The sequence below is a fragment of the Zosterops lateralis genome (genome assembly GCF_965231275.1).
Source record: "Zosterops lateralis genome assembly, chromosome: 10".
Taxonomy (NCBI): domain Eukaryota; kingdom Metazoa; phylum Chordata; class Aves; order Passeriformes; family Zosteropidae; genus Zosterops; species Zosterops lateralis.
This window is the reverse complement of record NC_139770.1, coordinates 5,687,010-5,704,951: the sequence shown is the minus strand read 5'-3', so window position 1 is coordinate 5,704,951 and position 17,942 is coordinate 5,687,010. Positions and strand designations below refer to the sequence as shown.

At 39.1% G+C, this 17,942-nt stretch overlaps 1 protein-coding gene across 7 annotated transcripts in view; it reads right to left on the bottom strand.

The window, feature by feature from the left end:
• NAALADL2 (N-acetylated alpha-linked acidic dipeptidase like 2) overlaps positions 1-17,942 on the bottom strand; it is a 423,667-nt gene that overhangs the window by 348,007 nt on the left and 57,718 nt on the right. The window lies entirely within an intron of this gene.

Below are 17,942 nucleotides of genomic sequence, written 5' to 3'. Positions count from 1 at the left end.
TTCTGGGTTTAAGTGGATTCCATGAATTTCATGGCCTTCAAAAAACATCCTCTGAAATTCTTCTTTACGGCCTTATTTTCCTTGAAGGGAAGCATCCACAACTTCCATGGCTGAGATCATTTGAACATAACCTCATGTTTTTGCTGACATTTGGCTATCCTCACCCCCAGGCAAAACACTACAGAAATGTATATGGAAATTACTCAGCCAGTAAAGAATCCAGACAGAAATCCCAGCTGTCATATGAGAAATATAGAGAGGATTATGAGTATCTCAGCCATTTATTAAGTTATACTGCCTTGATATTAAACTAATCATAAAGACTAAAACGGTCTTGCTGATGTTTTTAAGAGGAGGCAACTGAGATGTATTTGATTTTATGTTTTTTTAATTTATCTGTATATTTGTGATAGTCCAAAACTGCAATGCTGAGCAAAGAAATGCACCACCCAGGAGTACCCATATCACAGCAAAGATTGTTTTGCCTTTTTTTTTCTCCATACCCTTTGCTACTGGGCAAAACCAGAGTAACTGATTCAAGTAACTGAATTTCCCAGACTCGGATTCAATTAAACAGCATCTTAGCTATTGCAACAAGCACAAATGCAGTTACTAGAATTTGATAAAGGTGCTTCAGCACTAGAATCCTCTCTGCTTTTACTACCTGATGCTTAGAGGCTGGACAAGTATCACACCCTGAATCACACAATCATTGTTAATCACACAGCACTTCATTCCACAGCAAGCCGGATGCTACCAGGAAAAGCCACGTGCTGCTCAAGCACTGAATTTAACTCACTGCACTGAACAGAACTGCAAATTATGTACAGTCATATATTCCATATCCAGAGCTCTGCCGTTGTATGGCACATGGTAAACCCTGGAAACAATGGCATGATAAAAAAAAATAATAGATGAAAAATGTCATCGTTTGAAATAGAATTTGTTACATTTTCAAACTGGTGAAGGATTCAATAAAATGGCTTACCACAAGAGAGCATACTTGCATATAGAAACCACTCACCAGTTAGGGAATTCCAGCAGAGGAATTTAATTTTTTTTTGTTAATTAAAAGATGCAGCTAACCTGCATATCATCATTGAAACCAAGGACTTTATCAAAGTGAAAAGCCCAATTAGCATCAGTCCTCTTTGGATGTATAGGCTAACATATCCCTCATCAGCTCAGTGAAAACCCACGGGTGCCTCTGCTCTTCAGAACTGCAAAACTAATAAACAATTTCATTTAATTTGAAACAGACTACACTGAAATCCAGTTTACCTCAGAGTAACAGTGGATTGCATGCTTTTCTCCGGGGCACGTGGGGAAAAGTAAGTATTAAAAACCTAATGCATGAAAAAGTACATTGAAAAGACCTGCATTTGCAAACAGAGGAGAATGGCACATTTATCAAACTTGAACACAGCATGCTCAAAATCTCTTCTGAAATGCATTAAAACATGTTTCTTTAGCAGCCTATAAAGTATATAAATGTTTCTCAGCTGAATTAATACGGTATCCCAAACGCAATTTTTGTTGTTAATATTATTTTTAAGAGGTTATAATGAAGTGCCAATCTGTTATCCAGTATTTTATTCTGGTTGCTTCCATCACCACCAAAAGGATTGCCCAGTGTGAAAAAAACCTACAAACTGGGAAGAGATTTCACCATTTTACAGGGGAGTCTTTCATCACTGGAAGGAAAATGCCTTTCCAATTACAGTGCTACTTCCATGGCTGTGCTTCAATAACAGAGCTGTAACTCCTGAGCAGTGCTTAGTGTTACCTGTTAGCTCAACCAGATACTGCTTTAGGTGTATTCTTAATTGTCGCACAATCCAAATGCACGCATTGCTTTTCCTTCAAGAAGAGGGGGAAAAAAATAGCAAAAAAGCCCATCCTAGAGATGGGATTATCTCACTGTTTGGCAGGAAAGCCCCCAAATGTTATAGTAATAGGCAAGAATAGACAAAAATATGTTTTGGGTGCACAAAAAAGGCATTTTCAATCAAATAAGTGGTGACAATAATGTTTTTCTCTACAGGTTAGATCTAATTCCTGTAACTTTTAAAAAGGTACTGAAAACTAATATTTTGCTGATGCTGCCCAATAGAAACAGCAACTTTCCAAAATTTGGTTCTAAATACCATTCTCTCTAGAGTCTCTTAAATCCTAAAAACATGAGTTAATGTTTTTAACAGGATCAGGAAAATCAGCCAGGTCACTGGGGCGAGGATCAACTGGGCTACTCCTCAGAGAACTGAAAGATTTGTATTTTCCTATTCTTCATTAGAAACAAAAGAAACCACACAGGGCACAGAACAGCCGCGCCAAAACAGACAAGACACATACACATACACAAGGGAGGGAGAATCATCAGAGAATCACAGAATGGTTTGGGCTGGAAGGGACCTTAAAGCTCACCTCATCCCACCCCCTGCCATGGGCAGGGACACATTCCACTGCCCCAGGTTGCTCCAAGCCCTGTCCAGCCTAGCCTTGGACATTCCAAGGGTGGGGCAGCCACAGCCTCACCACCCTCACAGGGAAGAATTTCTTCTCAATATCCAATTTAAACCTACTCTCTTTCAGTTTGATGCTGTTCCTGCTTGTCCATCACTCCATGCACTTCGCCAGGTCTCCTGGAGCCCCCCGAGGCACTGGAGGGGCTGTAATGCATCCCCAGAGCCTTCTCCTCTCCAGGCTGAACAGCCCCGACTCTCTCAGCCTGTCTCACAAAGAGATGCTCCAGGCACTGCAAATCCTTCCCTTGCAGGAACCAAATTGGATCTGCCAATCGCAAGATAATAAATGTCATTCCAGGTGACTCCCAAAGCATTTATGTCAATGTTTCCTCAAAGGTTTTGGGTCTCATTAAAGCATAAAACCTCAGCCACCACCAAAGACAGAAAACAGTTTCACTGAACAGTTCTGACCAGCTCTAATTAAGATATATAAACTCTTACAGCTGTACACCAGCCTGGTGTTTATATGAATAACTTAAGTATTTAATAGATACCTTCACTTTTAATTACCATAAATGTCAAGAGCTTCCTGTAGTATAAGAGCTCCCCAAACGTTTCAATGATTTTTGAGCTTTATCTGAAGTGGTTAACTTTAGGATTTTGTAATGAAACCAACCCTACAACATTTTAAAAATTAACAACCTTCGTGCCTACACATTTTCACCCTAAAACATATCCAAGGACCTTCACTGAATAATAGTGCCTCTTCTTGCACTTGACATTTATTAGTCATGATTTTAAAGTGAGGAGTATTTAATTACAAATAAAGGATCTCTGACTTTGATAACTCTCAAGGAACTGCTAGGCATGAAATAAAATACGATGCTGGAGCCTCCCCTTCAACTTTGCCATGTACATTTCCTTCATTTGATAATTCCAATAAAATAGGCTGATTGTCAAAGTCTAATTTTAGACTTAACGAAGCAGTAAAGGTTGGGGTGATGAAAAAGAAGCTGAAACAATAACAGTAAAAACATAGTCATGGACTATGACGATCCAAGAAAAATTTTCTGGCCAATTTGATTTCATTGTGTTAAACAATGACAAAGTACAGAAGCAATTAGAAACCACATCCAGTATTAGCAAGTGACTAAATGCTGGTTAATGGCATTTTATGCTTCCTGAAGACTGGCAAACTTCTACCTCACGTGTTTTAAACAAGAATTCAATTTTGTCGTCAGGATAGTACTTTTCCCTTTCATTTAATTGTGCCCAAACCATTTCCTGAGTCTTGCTACTGGCTTTACTATCACAAAACACTATTAATATCAAAAGGTTTTTAATGAAAAAGTTGTTCACATATATTTCAGCATTGACAGTGACACAAGAAATTAATATGAAAGCTCAATGAAAGAAGACTGGCATATGATTTTGGAAAAAACATATACACTTATTTTGTATATATATACATTTTGAAACATATTAATGGAACTGCTAAGGTCTGAAGATACCCACCCCCCAAAATGAAGGCCACTTTAGCAGGCCCAAAGAAGCACAGAGCCAAACTGCTCTGCATGTTCTGAAGAGCTAAAAGCCCAGTTGTTGTAGCATTTTAAAATACACCAACAAAAAAGGGCTTTGAATCCACAAAAACTCCCATCACACGCACACAAAAAAGTGCTTTATGTCAGTGTTGTGACTGACAGCTATTCACAATGGCTCAGCTGAACACTATGGCAGGGAGTCCTTCTTGACATGAAATTAAATACACTCAGCCTTAACATTTCATAAGCATCTTTGTATTCACCAAGGGTGTATAATGCCATGGCCACGAACACACCGGAAAATGTGGAGCCAGAACAATACTTAATATAAATGCTCACAGCCAATTTCCTCAGTGCCTCAAGATAATAAAAATACACATCTGACTGCTAACACCACAAGCAAATCCAAATTACTATCATGCTTTAAATCTTCATGTGGCTGTGAAAATAAAGAGATGGGAGAATTTTCAGAAGGCACAAACAGGAGTCAGCAGCTTAAAGCACTTTCTGCACTTTAACCTTCTCCTTCAGGTGCTGCAATACTCATGAAGAATCTCTCCTAGCTTACCCCCCTCAGGTTTTCAGACAATTAATTACCAGGGAAAATTAATTCGCAGGAGATCCTGCAAGAGCTTTACCACTTGGGTATTACTGAACACAAACAGTGAGCATCTGTCTGTACTACCTCCTGTGATTAAAAGTCAAACCTTATAGATTTTTTTTGTGAGTACCAAGAAAGTCATGTGTCAAGCTGTCTAACAGAAACCCAGGTTCAGCCAGGGTTCCCATGGCCAAGCTTTCATAACAAGTGCCCATAACAAGGCAAATCCTGTTCTACTGACACTCACATGACGTGTGGGAATGTGTAAAGGTTGGGTCATTCCCTTTTTCACTCTGACTCTCTCAAATATTAAATTCTGACAAAATTATCTGGCAAGAGATCCAGCAAGCTCATATTTATTGTTCGGTTTTAGTTTTGAAGATCAAATTCCTTAACGATCTAAAAAACCAAATTAAATTCTCTTTTCACAGAAGTACTATCATCACATGTAAAATAATCCAGGCAAGTTCACTCATCACACAGCAAGGAAAATAGGAACAAAAAAAAAGCAGGACTACAGCTGGACTGCTCCTCTGTTGAAGCTTTGTGCAGTGCACGATCCTTCAAACTCTGACACAGATGCAGCAATTACAGTTCAAGTTTAACATGGCTCCTTTTACTCTGCTCTCACCTTTAAGCAAATTCCTATTTCAGCGAGGGATAGGTTCATCTTTTATCCCTCCCTTGCCCACAATGCTCAGAGATAAGAGGATTTATCAGAGGGTAGGAGAGGCATTACATTTAATGTTGGCTTAGAGCAGGCTCTCCACCCTTCTCTATTCTCATCTTAGTCTTGCTCTAAATTGTACATTCACCCACAGAAGGGCTGCATTACTCCTGTCCTGTGACCCATTACTTTGGATAAGAATGGAATAAACTAAAGATGGGAGAGGGTTTCCCTGGCAAAGACTAATTTCAATATTCAGAGTAAATTCTTACAAGGATGAAGGAGTAACAGGCATGTATTCAATCTAAGAAATGGCTGGCCACAACAGCAACACTACAGGAAAGCTGCTTTTCCATGTCTCTGCTCAGATAATCATGATAAATATCAGCATTTTTAAAAAGGTAGGGTTAGTTGCATGTTATTATGTCCAAGTGCTGGACAATGACTGCAAGATCACAGTGCACTTTTTATAAAGTGGGGTTGGTTGCTGCACATGCTTAACTCACCTGTGCTCTAAGCACTGCTGTAACAAGGAACAGAATCAATTTTCTGGCAAAAATCTATTTCTGAAATTGAGTTTCTGTGAATATTGCAGAGTATCATCTTTTCTAAGCCTCCTCCTCTTCAGCCTTCCCCCCTGATGCTGACAGAATTTGGATTAAGGGTTCTGGAAATCTTTTTCCAAATGTCTACCTGAGCTTTTTTCCCACCGCCCCCCTCTCTTTTTTAACATCAAGAACAGTGAACATGCTTTCAATAAGCTCCTTTAAATGCTAGTAGTAGAACTCTTTATTTTCCATTTCATCCTAGCAATATTTGCTCCATTTAACCAAGTTAAAGTACTGTGATGTAAAAGGAACAAGACTGGAATCACCAGCTACCATGCTTGTTAAACCAGAGTCAAAAAAACCTTGTCCCATTTGTAGAAGAGCATTTTCAACGTTTTCCATCCCAAAAATACCAACTTTTACTTGTATCTACTGAGACAGAGTACCTAGAGAACAGCAGGAAGAGCAGCACAGTCACAGCATCAAGAGCAACATCTGCACCTTGGCACCTTCTCACCTTTGAGTAGCACCAGCTTAAAACTTGAGAAGAACCAAAGGGGAAGCAAAGGTCCCTCATCCCAAAAAATAAGAGAGGGTTTTGTTTCTCTGTATTTCAGAATAATCAAATGGGAGTAACTGCTGGATGTGGATGGCAAAGAGATCCAAGCATCTGCACGTGGAGCACAGAGCCTGGAGCTGTGCTGCTTCTCGCAGGTAACTGAGAAATTGCTGCAGTTCTCAGAGGGAATTTGTAGGGAAGTGTTTTCATCCAGAGGTGGCTTTGCATCTCTGACACTTGCCCAGTGATAAGCAAAGGGAAATTAGCCAAGAACTGATTTAGCCTTGACTTTTAACAGGAGTTCCCATTCAACCAGCAGCAAGGCCAGTTTCTCTGTAAAAGGTTTGCCAATTATTTTTGACCAGGTCAAACTTATTCTGTAAATCAGATCATTTATCTACTGTCTTGTTCTTGTTTCTGACTTCAAATATCAGTTCAGTTTCCCTGCATTGCCACTGCTTTGCATAAACACTGGGCAAGTTTTAAATATTCCATATTATATGACCACATCCTCTCAGTGCCATTCTGAATCTTTAATTACTAACAAATATAAATAATCTATTGAAAATAATATTGTATGTCTAGCAAATTAAATATTTAACAGTTATTTAAATTCAATACTTTCAAGTCCTGCAAATACTGAAATTAGTCAAGTAAAAAAATGGTTTTAAACTCAAGCACTGGAAATACACATTTTGTGCACTTCATTTCATTTTATAGTTACTAAGAACTATTACAATTTTTAATAAACTTGTATCTGGGATTTGAAGCCAAACATTGATGCTCAAAAGGCACAAATCATTAACTAAGAGACATCCAAAGTGGAAATAAAATGTATTCCCCAGTGGTATACTGCAAATGGGCTGTAAAAATTACGTTTTATTAATCCAGCTGCAATTAAACAATAACAGCTGTACAACTTGTATTGCAATGCCCCACTTTCGGGGAGATGACAAATATTGTTCATTATTCATTATATATTGCTGATTGGCAAACACTTTTCTTAGTCCAGCAGTGATGTCTCCTGGGTATGGCTGCTTCTCTTTATGATTGCAAACTGAGTTCTCCTGGTATCTTGGGGTTTGCAAACGCTACGAGTCTGTCTTTCCTCTAAGATGTTCCACATTTCAAAGAGAATGATAAATTTCTGCTGAAGCCAACAAAACTAAGCAGCACATACATATAGACAAGTATCTGGCTAACAAGTTTTTAAAGTGTTACTGACAGCTACTTACTCTTCTACAATTAATAATCACTATCGCAGCATCCATCTCTTTTCTTGGGATAACATTCAAATGTCTGCCAGGTAGGAAATGAGAAGCAAAAACAAATACTAGCTAAAATCTAGCTAAGAAATGTACACAGCCATCCGTTAATTTTTACAATGAAAAATAGCAGCTAACAAAATCATCCTTCTTTGGAACTTGTATTACGTGCAGTAGATAAAATATGGGCAACATTCTGCTTCCACGTTTTTTGCCATGCTCTAAATATTGCTCTGTAAACATCAGGGCAGCTAGAAAAACATTACAGTAAGATAAAACCAGGATAATTCCTGGAAACAGACACAAAGCCACAGTAGGTCAAACGAGTATGGAATATGACAATCAAATATTGGCATTCTGCTGTGAACATCAGACCATCTTAACCACTCAGCTTCATCAGGATCCTGACGGCTCTAGCTCCAGGAAATCTGCTTTAGAATTCTCCATTTAAATGTAATGTTAATGGAAATGTTGTCTGCAGCCCACAACATTTTTAATTAACATTTTACTCAATATCTGACTGTTTTTTTAACCATAAAGATAGGTCTGACCTCTACCTGCAACAAAGACCATACTGAGCTCTTCAGCCTTGTTTTTGTCTCTGACTAGACAATAACTGTTAGATAGTTAACCTTATGTAAAGTCAGTAATCTGAAGAGCACAAAACCAACAAAAACACCTTTCATTTCACATCCTGACACTACCAAAGTGAAATAGTTGGGTATGTCTGACAACAAGAGCAGTACTACCCACCATGAAGGAAATTAACTCAACTCCAGCCAAAACCAGCACAGATCCAAAGCCAGGTTTATCCTTGTGTGTACTTTAGGAAATTATTTATACATATACAAGTCATCAGGACTGATGCTCATCCCTCAGTGAGGCCAACATAGCCAAAAGGGGATCCTGACTTCTTAGTACCAGGGACCCATCAAGGCTGGGTGCAGACAAACAAGCAGCTGGAAAATCCATTTCTCATGACTTACTGCCCTTCCCCCAGGAGCCCTTTTTCTCCTGTCCCTTCATCCAAAGGAAAAACAAAAAACAAAACAAAACAAAACAAAACAAAACAAAAACAAAAAAAAAAAAAAAAAAAAAAAAAAAAAAAACACACCCCATGGTCTTTGTGAGAAAATAGGCAAAGGTTTACAAAGTAAATGGACGCCTACCAGCTCAAAAGACTCCAGGATAGACTAGATATTTTATGCTTAAAGTTTGCAGTTTGACAGCAATAAAAGATGGCTTTAACAGACTAGCAGCAAAACAAAAATACTCTGGAATTTAAACAAGGTACCTTTACAAGCAAATTTTTCCCCATTACTTTACGTCTTCCTAGATTAGGCAAAGGCAGGCTTGTAATTTCCCCCCTGCTATTCGCTGCATCTTTCTTTGCTTTCACTAACAGAGTGTCTCAAATGCATCGACAACAATATCAACTTCCTGACTTACCTACATCGTCTCATATTCAGTGGGTAAGTGACAGAACATGAAAATCTATTTTTAAAAAGCACATGGAAAGCTAGAAATGGCAAGCTGTCTTCTCTTTGTTACAGGCTTATTGTCAGAGTAGGAATTACCATTCCATCTGGAACAAAAATGCTGCTATAATAGTATTGTTTACTTATAAAATATTAGTAATCCTTATTTCTTGTCATATCACATTCTCTAGGTAAAACTTTCAGACTGACAGTTCATAATCATGACTATAGAGAATGACTTCAGAGTGTTCCTTCTCTACAACAGTAGAAATAATCCTTGACTTGCAGACACAAGAACTGGGTTATGAATATATACTTTCATCCTAAAAATCCAAATCTCACACTTAATCTGAAGATCTCTAAAAGTCTTGATGTAGACCTGAGCCAGGACCTTTTTTCCTGATGAAACATCTCTCCCTCTCCTTGCTGAAATTCTACTAAATCCATCAAAAAGGTCTACAGAGATGTGACAGTCTCTACTAAGCTCACAGCTCTTTTCAAATCTCATGCACAGTGGTGGCATTTTCAAGAGCTGAAATGAACATTTTGAAGGTTTCCTGTTGACCCAAGGCAGCTTTACAGCGTGGTACATCTGAGGGTGGGGAGGAGGACAGCAACAGGCTGCCTGTTTGCAAAGCCTCTGAAGGAAAGAACAGGACACTTCACAGACATGTCTGAGTGACAGGGAGAAAGGAAGGAGAAAGGGAAAAAAGCATTCAAGAAGAAGAAAAAAAAAATTCAGGGCACAACATTGATTTTTTTACTCTTTTCAGTGAATTCATTAATTCACTGACATAAAAACAGACATCTAAGAATGTCAGATGAATGCACAGCAGCAACTTTACTCACCAGCTGAGTCCCTCGAAGCTGCATTTACTACTTGCTGCATGAGCTTCACTTCTTCATAACCTTACTTCTAATATGGTCTAATATGATCAAATAGTTTCATCAATAGGCCAGTAGCTGGCATGTGGGTGGGAATGGTGGTTTTGTGTGGTTTGATCTTTATTTTTTTTACTAAAGAAATATGCCAATAGACATGAGTTGCCCCTTCCAGGCCACAACACTAAACTGACCAACTTGAAGGTTTGGGTTTTTTTTAATTCTGTAATTTTGTATTCAACCCTAAACCAAATTCAGTATGGAGTACAAGACATCATAAAGTCTCTATTAAAAAGTTGTGCATACTGAACTCAAAATCATTTGGGAAGAATGAACCCCACTTCATGCACACCATTGGCAGGTGGCAGAAGAGAAAATCAGTTTCTCTCTTCTTTTTCTTAATCTCCTAGTGGAGCAAAATTCTCTTAAAAATAGGAACCATCTTTGCTTTAAGAAAGGGTCTACAGCTTGTGCAGCCTGTCAGGTTCCCATACCAGGTCCAATGCTCTGCCTGTTGCTCCAGCCCAGGCTGAAAGGCACAGACTGCCCCCAAGTCCACACTCTTTCCAAAAATTTTCACTACACAGAACTTTTACTTTCACCACAGAGTTTACCATTACCTTGCTTGCTGCTCAGTGAAGTATTTTTAAAGGACCTCAAGCGTTACAGACACTTTCCATTAAGAGAAACGTTTGGAAACTTCAGATAAGCTCAGGGAGGAAAAAAAAAAATCTGTGCAGGGCCTAAATGTAAGAACACCCAGCAGGCTCTGAGACATTAGAGCAGTGTGGGTTCCCGAATTCAGCTCTCAAAGAACCCAAATACAACAATAATGATCTTGGCACAGGGCATTTCCTGCAGATTAATGACCAGCAGGGAGGAGTTGATGGCCCACAGCGCAGCCAAGGGCCATTAACCCCAGCCAGTCATTAATCCCCAGGAAATGCCCTGTGCCAAGATCATTTTCCTATTTCAAAATGAAAAGCAGCAGAGACCATATAGGTTGTTTTGTTTTGTTTTAATGAATGATGTTATTCAACTGTTATCTCCAGGGTGTAACACCTCTGCAGGCAAACTTGCCATGGTTTAACTGGGAGAATGAAAGTGCAGAGGATGGACAAAGCACAGGACCCAAGCAGAAAACACTGGTTGTACACGAAGCTGACAGCAATTAGGGGATGGCTGCAGTCCTGTTCCTTCCTCAGAAACATGAAGTGCTGAATCACTGTGTCATGAGCAAAGATGTTGCTCTGAGCTGCATTTAATCATTCCCAACTGTGCTGCTGAGCACACTCTCAGTAATAAGACACATTTTGCCTCGTCCCTGCACGAAACGAGGATGTTGCTCTGGAGCAGTCGGTGCCATGGACTGTGTAACACTTCACTGAAGAAAAAGGGTAGTTATAATCAGTACTCTTCCTGTCACAGACACCTCCTGGGAACTCATGAATCCCAAAGATCACATCCCAAAACACCCCCCATCACAATAACACAGAATAATGTCTGATTTGCATGTAGAATTTCATAGGAGGTCTCAGTTTACAGCATGTAGCTATAGATTTGCATAGACACACAGTAAAAGAGAACAGTAAATCCATGTTTACAAGCTGACCTGTCATCATAAACTTCAGTCTTCCATTAACAGGCAATCTGAGTGCTTTGCTATGGTGTTTTTTCAAAATGGGTTGCAAAACAGATGGCTGGGAGGGTTCCCAGTGCAGCTCATGAGTGAAGCCAACTCTGCAGGTACAGCTGGGATCCCATAAAATAACCCTGGTATACCTTGGACTCCTGATGGAATTCACACAGTATCCTCCAAGATTAGCATTTTGAAGGTAAGAAACTTGCACGTGGAGAGGGATTTTCCCATGGGCATCAGGTGAATAACCATCCTTGAGACACTGAGCCTTATCAATGTGCTGAAATCCATAACAGCTTGTCACCAAACTGGCTGGGAAGGCAGTGTGCAGGAGCAAGCACCAAATTCCCTGAAGTAGAAGCTTTTAGGAACATTTTTGTATATTGACAGTATGGGGATGCAGAGAAAGGAAGTCTTATCTATAAATTTAGCATATCACTGGGTTATCATGACTGCACGTCGCTGTGCCTAATTTTGTTGGCCTATAATCATGCAATTAAAGCTCCTCACTAACAGCATTATCACTGCTTTAAATACCAATATATCACCAGACTTCAGGTTAAGAGACTTTGTTCTGTAAATACCATCCTAGTGTTTTACAAATTAAATGATGTCTTGCTTGAAAAAAAAAAGACACGGCAAAACAAAAGCCTTAAAAATTATTCTAAGCAAGTAATCCTCAAGAAATGTTATTATTGTCTTACTTGTGAATTGTGTCTTCTCTAACTAAACACAGTCTGCAGCTTCTTCACAAGGGGAAGCAGAGGAGCAGACACTGATCTCTGCTCTCTGGTGAAAGGTGACAGAACCCAAGGGAATGGCATGGAGCTGAGGCAGGGGAGGTTCAGGGTGGATTTTGGGAAAAGGTTCTTTCCCCAGAGGGTGGATGGACACTGGGACAGGCTCCCAGGGAAGGGGTCACAGCCCCGAGCCTGACAGAGCTCAAGGAGTGTTTGGCAAATACTCCCAGGTACAGGGTGGGATTGTTGGGGTGTCTGTGCAGGGCCAAGAGTTGGACTCTGCAATCCTTGTGGGGCCTTTCCAACTCAGCACATTCTGTGATTCTATAAACAATTCAAATAGTCCTAAATAAACAGTTCTCTTTTCTCAGAAGCTCATCTTCTTTCTCCTCCACTCTGGTAGTCACAACTTCACCTGCTAACTTAGTGCCTGTGAAAGACACTATTGCTCAGAGTTTTAAGCTGAGTTTACAGCATGGAGTATCTACCCAGCAAAATCCTCTGTGAAGTGTCATTTTCAAAGACAAGGCCACAGGAAAATGGATTTTTCTGTACTAGGGAAGAATTTACACGTTTTTATTTAGCAAGAAACAACTGTGTGTGGTTACCTGCTCCTATGTCCCTGATCCCATAGAAGCTAACAAGAATCCCCTCCATCCAAAGGAGCACATACAGCACTTTGGAATATTGGACTCTCATCAAGTCCATATGTGAGCAGAGGGGAATGATCCCAGCACTCTTTAACAAGTGTTTGTGGTCCTCTGGTTATACCTAATTTACTGGAAATAGAAATAAATCATGAAACGATTCAGGAGGGACTGGGTAAAACCAGCAGTGCTTTTCAGGAATTTCTTACCTAGCTGCTACAAAGGTCAGCTCCTCTAACCTGTTGATAAGCTTGATCCATTTATTCCCCACAATGAAAAGCAGAGCTGAAGGGTTTTCTGCATTAAGTGAGCAGCAGATCAAAACCCACAGAGCATTAACAGACACCAGATTATCCACTCTGTTTGTCCACAGAGTGCAGCAGTGCTCCATAAAGCAATACAAATAATACACAGAACTAATTCAGCTCCTTGTCCACACAGGAGTATCCACGTGTCACAGCAAGCCAGACACAGGTTCCATAAAATGCAGCTTTGAGCCTCTTGCCCCAGTCTCCTACAGATATATCAAGTTGGGAAAACAGAAACGGAAAGGTGAAAAAGTACATTATGATGAATGAAAGAGTCTAATAGAATGGAGAGGGAAATATGTTTATTTATGATGATACAAATCTAGCAAAACTTCACTGATTTTGGAAAAATCACTAACCAAATTTACATTATTTGTTAGAAAACAGTATTCAGACAGAAAAGGCAATGCTAAGATGAACTGAATAATTTTGATTAAATTTGAAATTTTAGCCTCAGTATTAAACTGGAGATATTACCTGAACACAGTAGATATTAATACAGACAAGTGTTTCACAATAACCAATCACTACTTAGCATGGACTTTCTGCCCTCACTTTTTGTAATCAATATTCTCAAGCCTCAACAGAAATAGCTCTTTTTAGAAACTACTATGGTCCCGAATAAGAAACCAGTTATTGCCTCACTATGTAATCAGACCTCACCCCTTGGTGTGCACAAGCAACATTTGAGTTCTGTATTCAGTCCCATGTATTGGATTTTTCTGGTCAAAATTAGAGAACACATCAATAATCTCAACAGTTGACAGAACAGTGGCCAGAGCTAAGTTTAAATATTTATTCTTTCAGCAAAATCTTTGAATGTTAGTGAAAAAAATCTTTTCAACAGGCAAAAAATTCCTTCTTTGCTAACTGTGGGATCTTCAATTGCTGGCAATGCTCATTTGTGCTACAAAGAATTCCAGAACACATGCAAGTTTTAAAAAAATTAGTGCAAATTTTTTTTAAAATTTGCTCAAGAAGTTAGAAGCATAAGTTCCAGATTAAACTTAAAAAATGTGTGTGTGTGTGTATATATATATTCCCTTGACGTCATTCTTGAAGCTCCTCTGATGGTATAAAAATAAAAGAGAACAGTTCTAAAAGAGCTCAAGATCTGCTCTGACCTCTCTACTGAGCAGCCTCCCAAGTCATCCTCAAACCCAGGAAAGGTTACATGTTTTTGCCAGTTGGCAAGTGTGCAAAGGCCTGCAGGTGTTTGGGGTGCAGGTACTTTGGGGACAGGTTTTTTATCCAAACATCACATGCTTTTGTCCTTTAGCCTGAAGCTGAGAGACAACAAGAGAGGTTTTTTTTCTCAGGGTAAAAAGAAAACCACTTACACAGAAAACAGAAAATCACTTACATAGAAAATAGAAGAAATCTGATATTCTCATATAAATCTGGAGAGGCTTTTAAGAATTCCATGAGCTTTTCAAGAAGAGATGTTTTCTTAAATATTACCTGTTCTCAACTATTGGTAATTCAGTTCTGAGCCTGAATGGGACCAACCAGTTCAACAACGATCACCGCAATTTACAGAAAAGTGAAGAGATTATTCTCCAAACTAACAAGGGAAGACACGCACACAGAATTCAACCCTCTACACAACTACTACAAAGGCACATTGTCCTGCCTGCAGCTTTTACTTTGAAGGTCAAATATTCTCCAAGTCATCAAAGAAATTGCTCTTCAAAAGGTGAGAATAACAGTCTCTGTGTACAGAAATGTTCTGCCCAGCTATTTTGTGCAGAGAGTCCCAATGATAGCCTTTTCCATCCCTAGCTGGGAACTGCAGGCCAAATGTCATGCTAAGATAATAACTGGTTGATTTAAAAATATCAAGAAGCAGCTTGAAAGTGAAAAACAACTTCCAGAGGATGAAGAAATGGCAGCGTTGCTATATGACTGCAGACCCAGATGATTTAGGGGGGAGAACAAATTATTTGCACCATCTTTGTTCCTCTAATTTATCAATCCGTAATTACTGCCATTGTCATAATCATTTGTATTGGTTGCAATTTGTCCAATTAAGGAAGAGGCAGATGCTAAAACCCAAATTACATAATTACAAGTGTTACTGATATGTGTTCTCCAGTCAGTCATGGTCCTTACAGTGGACAGCTACTCCTCACCTCTGTGAAGGCAGCATTCCACATCCTTCCTGATTTTCCCCATCAACAAACACTAATCAAGATGCAAAAAAGCTCCCAACGACTGAAATCACTCCATTGTCTCAATGTTAATGATGCTGACTCCTAGTATACAATTCTCTTGAGCAGTTAAGAAAAGTTAAATTCAACAGAAAAAAAAATTAAAAATTAGTACTATACTGACCTGTGCATTTCCACTAAGATTCCACAGTTTTCCCAGAGCAATTTTCACCTCTGACCATGGAACTCAAAGTTTTCACATCACCCTTGAGGTGCTGGCTCTCAGGAATGGCTGACACAGGCATTCCTATATCCAAGAGCAGGTTTTTGGTGGGAACACAATAAAAAGCTTACAAGCTTACAAGCCTATTCCTCAGCACTTCTCCTCCATACCAACACTGTCACCATCCATTCACGTCTCTTAATTAACATTCTCATTGTGCATTACTGATACAGGTTTATTTAGCAAGGATGAATAAATGCTTGAGCTGTCCTTGATCTTACATCCCTGCTGATCTCCAGAAGATCCTGGTCATCTTTTCACTTTCACTCCTGCTATGTAAAGCAGAAAAGCTCAAAGACTGTTTTGCCTCTCAATCTCACCCTGATTACTGAGCACACAGGAAAATTCTAGGGCTGCACAGCCTTGTTTACAGCTCACAGTTCTCTAAAAGCATCTGGGACGTTCTTTTCCTTTCTCCACCCACAATTAAGAGGGAGTCAATGCAGTATCCCCCACTCCTCCCATATTTCCACAGTGAAATGACTCATTTGAGAGAAGAATTTTTCCTCCAAACCAGATCATGCAGAAGAGGAATACTGTTCTCCCAGTGCTGCTGTTAGAAACAGACTGAAATAGGACTGAAGGACTTCCTGTGGTCACAGTATGTTGAGATTTCCCATCATTCTTGGCTGGTCTTTTAAAATACTTTTTTAGATATCACTTCTACATCTCCCCCAGTTAAGTTTTATAAATAACTCCATCCTAAAAAGCAGAAATTCAGATTTTTGGAAGTTCAACAGCTCAGAGGCATTTGTTACTCATTGGTGGATTGGTTTTGGGCTTTTCTGCAATCCATTGCAAATACATGGATAATTCCACTCCTTAACACCCTTTTTTCTCACTGAAGGAGTGAAGGTCATCACATATTTTGTCCTGAAATATTCCCATTATGTGTCCTTTTTACTCCATAAGTAAAGCAGTTAAAGAGCCCTGCAGGAAGACACTGCTGGACTCTATTTACTTTCTTATTTATTGTGCAGCAGCCAGACACATGCCTGTTTGCACTGCTCCTGAGAGCTGTTCCTGCTAAAAGGTAATCTAATTGAGCCAGAGCCTTCAACACATCAAGCAGATGGCTATAAATAATGCAAAGATGCTGAACTTAGTGGAGCCATCACAAAAAAACATTCACACCAGTCAGTCCAACTTGTTAGAACATCCTTAGTCCGAGTCACGCCATACACATCTTTACAGCTAACTCAGGAAATTCGAGATTCATTCGTCAACATAGCAAATTCTTCTTTGTCCATCCGTAAAGCAAATACTGTGTGCACTTGTAAAGCCCCTGAAGTTCTGTTTCTACTTACACTGCTTTGAAAGCTGGTGCTGAATACAGAAACTGGGAAGTACTGGGTACTGAGGGAGAAAAAAAAAAAAGCCAAAATGAAAACAAACAAACAAAAAAAAATAAAAATAAAAATAAAATAAAAAAAAAACCAACCCAGAAATAAAACCCACAAAACACAAACCACATGAATCTCAGCATATTATATTCCAGATTATCACACAAATGTTCAAAGAATGAGATTTTTTTTATTATTTTTTTAATACAGAGATCACAGCAGTGTATGATATAGGAAAGGATTTTCTTGCTTCAGTGCAAACTTCCCAAGCTGCTGCCGTCTGTCAGCTGCCCAGTGTGGCTTCTTGTTTAGAAATTCTGGTTTTAGGGGCGAAGATAAAAATCTGAAGAAAAAGGACAAAAATTGGGACTTCTATTTTTCCACTTTAGCTAATAAGAAAGCCTCCAGCTTTACATTCCCCATTTCTTTACCACTTTCTTCTCCTATTTCTATGTGTGTGTCTCTGTAGCACACTTTTAAGAGTGGCAAACAGTCCTACAAAATTTAGCTAGCACGTTAGAGTTACTTCTGATTTTATCTTTAAACAGATTTCAAGAGCAATCTTTTCATTTGAACAAAAAGCTTGCTTAGCTCTCTTGCAGAGAAAAAACCCAAAGAATCACACATCGCTCTCTGCTTGCAAAAGACTTTATAAACATATAAAGATAGTTTGTCTTTAACAAAGAAACACTGTAGGAGCCATTTAAAACCATTTCACTGCTTTTTAAAATGTATGTTTTCATAATCTGCTGCTTGTACAGAAAGCTCACACGGAAAAGAAAGGAAATTCAAGTCATAAACATCAATTTTTTCAGGTTTCCAC